This window comes from Gadus morhua, chromosome 23, assembly GCF_902167405.1.
Source record: "Gadus morhua chromosome 23, gadMor3.0, whole genome shotgun sequence".
NCBI lineage: Eukaryota > Metazoa > Chordata > Actinopteri > Gadiformes > Gadidae > Gadus > Gadus morhua.
This window is the reverse complement of record NC_044070.1, coordinates 5787411-5793510: the sequence shown is the minus strand read 5'-3', so window position 1 is coordinate 5793510 and position 6100 is coordinate 5787411.

Sequence of the window (6100 nt, the reverse complement as noted above, 5' to 3'; positions counted from 1 at the left end):
TCTCTCTCTCTCTCTCTCTCTCTCTCTCTCTCTCTCTCTCTCTCTCTCTCTCTCTCTCTCTCTCTCTCTCTCTCTCTCTCTCTCTCTCTCTCTCTCTCTCTGACAGTCCAATGTATCATATGTGGGTCAGATATCCCACATCAAGTCAGGTGATTCTGACAGGGTTGTGCAGATGATGATACAACAATGGAGGGCAGGAAGTGCTCACTGTAATACGTCGTACAAAAACACTGTAATACATATACACTGGATATACATAAACACTGGATATACACATACACTGTAATAAATTCTAACCGAAAGGTTGCTAGTTCGAGCCCTGAGCAAGACACTTAACCCTAACTGCTCCTGACGAGCTGGCTGTCGCCGTGCATGGTTGACTCTGCCATCGGTGTGTCAATGTGTGTATTAACCGATGTAAGTCGCTTTGGATAAAAGCCGTAATTGTAATTGTAATTGTAATACATATACACTCGATATACATATACACTGGATGTTCATATTCACTGGATGTACAAATACACTGGATAGAAGTGAAATATATTTGTTTCTTGGAGGTGGATGTCCAAGGTTCAATCCTTATGGATTAATGAAAAGATGTAATCTAGTGGTTTCATAAGGCGAGGTTTAGCAAGGTTAATGAGGCGACTGTTATTCTGCACACCGGTAGTACAACCAATCCTTTCCCTTTAGTTCCCAATTTGTGAACCCGGCCGCACACTGAAAAGTGACATGCCTCCAGGCTTTCAGCGCTTTCATTTGATCCCTGGTGAAGTCTGAGGTCTGCAGTCTGACGTGATTTATTTTACCAACTCGATAGCAGGTAAATTGTTAAATTCATGTGATAAAATAATATGTTTTATGAAACAATGCAGATTAATTCTAATATATGTTTGTGTTCCATTCCCCCTGTCCCTCATTTTTGCTCTCTATCTCTTTTCCACAGTCCTACTACATTTTCAGCAACATAATTTGATAATTATGAATATTATTATCATATTTTTTTTCGAATATGATGTCGTTTGTCAGACAATGACAAGAGGCAACTCAGGTTTTAATAGACCGTGCAATATATTTTCGGTAGCAATGTAGTAACCAATAAATAAAAATGTAGCGATTCCAAATTAAAAGCGATTTGATCCAATAACATAACAGGTCAGATTGTAAGTAAATGTCAGTGTACTTTGCCATTAGCCTGGCTATTGCCAGACCAAGCTCAATCGTACATTGATTGGCCTTGGCGTGATATTATATATTGTATTATATCATATAGATATTATAGATATCCAGGAGTCTGCAATATGCAACAATCTCATTCTCCTCCGTGTTGCGGTTCACCGGACTTCAGGGAGTGAGCACAGGGAAATCTCTAGATGCTTCGGAAAACATGTATGATTGTTTATTATTTCACCTTGAGAGAATGTTTGCGCGAGAGCAATCACGCGTAATCCCTGTGAACCAGGTTGTTGGCGCCGCGCCATTCATCAATCCACGCAAATTTGCCCAAAAAAACTATTTTCTAGTCTGTGCGGTGCTTTGTATTCATTCCGCAGCTTCGTTTTTGGTATGTATGTATGTATGGTATATTTCAGGAAATATTTTGAAATAATATACATTTCCTGTGAATTTCACTTGATGCCGCATCACTCACGCGAAAGAAGTTTGCGGTTTGTGCCAACAACCTCGACCGAGTAACGCGAATAGAATATCTACTTGGCTTTGGGTGTGAACTCACCTCAAGAGAGTGTGTGATGGAGAGGAAGCAGTGAAAACATTTCACTTATCTCTCGGCTGTAACACCCTGGGATATTCCTGTCCTATAAGGTCATGCTGTACATGAGGCTGAAGGGGCACATGCTTGCTTTCTCGTGTTTCCCAATAAGCAGCTGACACACCTTCCAGCTTGGGTGTGGGGGGGGGGGGGGGGGGGGGGGGGGGGGGGGGGGGGGGTTACACACCTGTATGTTAGAAAGCCTGTATGGGGAGGAGGGCTGATGGTGAGGGGACTGGTGGGGCTGAAAAAACAACAACAACCTAAGTCAATTTCCATGACAACCAAGGATGACCTTCCCAGAATTGGTCTCTGCTGAGAACGTCTCCAGTAGCTTATTGATTTCAAATTTTTTTTTTAATGTCTTTTCTTTTGATCTTTTAACCTAAACGCAGTCATTAAGAGATTCATTCACTAGTATTTACTTTGCGAGGTGATTGACTACTAACAAGGGAAAACAAACCTACCGTTGTGAGAGGTGACAGCTGCTCACGTTATACGAAAAAAATACCATAATTCTGTCTCGGTTTGGTACGGAGTCACTCCATTGCTATGTTCTACTCTTGAGTGATTTTGATTTAGACATTTTTATTCAACGAGACTTACGTGTAATTCAAATGCAGGACATTTGCTTTGGCTGCGGACGTGGGTATCGAACCCAGTAACTTTTGGCTGGGAGTGAGGACTCGGGTCCTTGCTACCTCATGAAATGTTCTAGTTGATGTTCTATGTTGAAACCCTGGTTTTAAATTCTGTGTCTCTGGGCGTTCTTGTCTGGCCTTTGCAGTTTTCTCTCCATGAATATAATATTCTTTCTATTCAATTTCTTTCTGTCCTCCCCTCTTGTACTCGTTATTCCTTGACCTCCTGCTGTACCTTCTACGAAGACACACGCACACAAACACACACACACACACACAATCTGGACTACACACTCTACACGGATACACACACTTTAGACACACACGACTACCCACTGAACCCACATACACATACACACACACGATAACATACTCTCGCACATACAACTACACACTCTACACACACAAACACACTACTAAACACTCTACACACTTACTACTACACACTCTATACACATACACACACACCTACACACTCTACACACACACACATGCACACACACAACTTCACACTCTACACACACATGACTCCACAGACTGCACTACACCCATGACAATCTCTATACTACACACACTCCAGACACACACAACACACAACAGAAACTCAGGCACAGACATGGAAACACATTTTCCGGGCGTCTGAAGTTGAATATGATTTTTCAATTTTCTTGAAATGCTACTACTACTAAAAACTATATTTTGTCAAATAGCCACATACTGTCACCATCATGTGTTTGCATTTACCGAGTGTGCCTGACTGCCTGTGCATGCCTGTGCGTGTGTGTGCTTGCCTGTTCGTGTGTGTGTGTGTGAGGGTTTGTCTTTATCCATGCAAATCCATGAAATGCATGCATCCTCACACCCTCCAACACCTGACTTTGTGTGTGTGTGTCTTTGTGTGTGTGTGTGTGTGTGTGTGTGTGTGTGTGTGTGTGTGTGTGTGTGTGTGTGTGTGTGTGTGTGTGTGTGTATGTGTGTGTGTGTGTGTGTGTGTGTGTCAAGCGGTTCACCATTATCCATCTGTCACCCACAGTTTCTCCTGTAGCAGAACAGCTTCAAGCCCAGTCTGACCGATAGAGCCACGGCTGGCTCAGAGCGTCCATCCCCTACACACATAGGGATGATGACTACCTCAAAGCTCAAAGACACTTTTCCCCATCACAGCATGGGACGGTGTATACAACACCGGGTACACACTGTGTTGCACAATATATATTCACTTCATTGAAATGGGCTCAGTTCCATTTATATTCCGGGGGTTCTAAATAAGAGAGAAGGGGTTTTACTGCGGTCAATTTAATTGGAATGGACCCGAACATTACTATTATGAGCTGCTGTACTTTTCTTGTGATTGGCCATTGAAGGCCATTCTACGTTACCAATACGAAAATACGGCCTTAGTAATGTATTTATTTTCTTATAGGAACCCAATAATATTACTCTTCTCTGTTCAGATAATTTATCAATTATATCTATTTAATCATGGTAGGATTTCCTACGTTTTTGCTAAATGTAGAAACACTTCCATAACCAAGAAGACGGTAGCACAAAGAAGCCAGAAGATCAGTACATTAGCAACTGAAAGTGTCCAGTGTAAGGTTCAACTAAGATATTAGGAGTCCTTATATTAACTCACCCACTACAAATGTAGTCAAATATTGGTGTGTGTGTGTGTGTGTGTGTGTGTGTGTGTGTGTGTGTGTGTGTGTGTGTGTGTGTGTGTGTGTGTGTGTGTGTGTGTGTGTGTGTGTGTGTGTGTGTGTGTGTGTGTGTGTTGGGTTGTGTGATCCACAAAGTTTGTTACGTGTCGGTTGAGCCTCTGACTGCAGCAATCCATGTCCCAGCACAGCCTATCTGGCAGGGTTTCCCCCTCTCTCTCTCTCTACTTTATACTAACTCCATCAACAAATGGACCAATTGAGAAGTATTAGAGTTGATATCAGGTATCGTACGCCTGTAGGACATGGACGCTGATTGGAGGAGGTTCTGCCTCCACCCCCTTCTTTCACTCATTTATTGTCTCTCCCTCTCCCTTTTATTTACTCTAACTCACTCAATAAAAGAGAATTCTGGGAAGGTTATCCTTGGTTGTCATGGAAATTGATTGAGGTTGTTGTTGTTTTTCTCAGCCCTCCCAGTCCCCTCCTTCCTCTCCCACCTTGCGCATGTGTGTGTGTCTATCACTGTGTTTGTGTGTGTGTGTGTGTGTGTGTGTGTGTGTGTGTGTGTGTGTGTGTGTGTGTGTGTGTGTGTGTGTGTGTGTGTGTGTGTGTGTGTGTGTGTGAGTGTGTCTGTGTGTGAGTGTGTCTGTGTCTGTGTGTGTGTGTGTGTGTGTGTGTGTGTGTGTGTGTGTGTGTGTGTGTGTGTGTGTGTGTGTGTGTGTGGGCCCTATTTTAACGGTCTGAAACGCAAGTGAGAAGCGCGAAGCGCAAGTATCTTTCTGGGCGGTTCTATGGCGATGTTGCTATTTTACCAGCGCATAAATGACCCTTTATAATTAATCTAAAAAGGGTTGGTCTGAAGTAGCCTAATTACCCGTAGTGTGGTTTGGGCGTAACGTGCAATAACCAATGAGAGAGCCATCTCCCATCCCCTTTAAGAGCCATGATCACATTTGAATCTGACAAGTTGATATTTTGACAGCGCGTTTGCAGCCTCCGATGAGACAGATGCATGACCACATGAATTTCAAACTTCAAATGGCTCAGTTTATGGCCAAATAATATGGCCTAATTCACACATTGAATTGCGTTTTCCTCAACAATTTCAGAAACACTGAGTGAAATAAATTTTGGCAAAGAAAACTTAACACACATATGATATGCGGTAACTGTGGTTCTATTTAATGATTTACACAATACATTAACAAACATCGTTTCTTACCAGCATTGTATGCATTATCGTTATCGACTTGTGTTCCTAATATGCATGTGTCGCCCCGTTAATATACATTGCCATGGACTGTATAATGCGTTACGTGTTTAGTTTGCGTGTGTTTAAACAGATGGACGCACATAAGCGCGCCCGCTTTCATGATTTATTTTACATATACACACGCGCCCGCATTCATTCATTCTTTTTAACACTCAATCGCGGTAAAACAATGTTTTCTCACGATCAAATACTCATGAATCCTAAAAGTTATGGGCTTGTACACGATGTCTGTGTCAAGAAAATATGAGTTTGCTGTCCGTGTTTGCAGATGCATTGAATTTACCAAGAATGGGTGGCTAGGTATATGAGAGAAGCAAAGTGTATGCGCGAGGTGCACCAACAACATTATGCATGCGCCCTTAAAATAGCATCTGTACAACGCGCCACTGACTTTAAACCAGGTATTTCCTGGTTTGTGGTGCAATTGTTTTCTGAAACTGCAAAATAGCACCAGGGAACGTTTGCGCCAGAACACGCCTCCTCCTTTCGCCGAACCGCCCCTTGGGGTGCAAGATCATTCCCTAATTTACAGGCGCGTGGCGGTGGTGGGAAAAGAACGCTCTGCGCCAGTTGCAAACTAGCAACGACACATGCGTCAGTGTAGAAAGTCAATTACGCCGGATGCAAGATAGGGTCCTATGTGTGTATGTGTGTGCGTGTTTGTGTTTGTGTGTGGATTCAGGTCAAGGTCATGCACGTATGGCTGCAGTACTGCCATCTCCACTGATCCTAGTATTATTATTATGAATGTTAC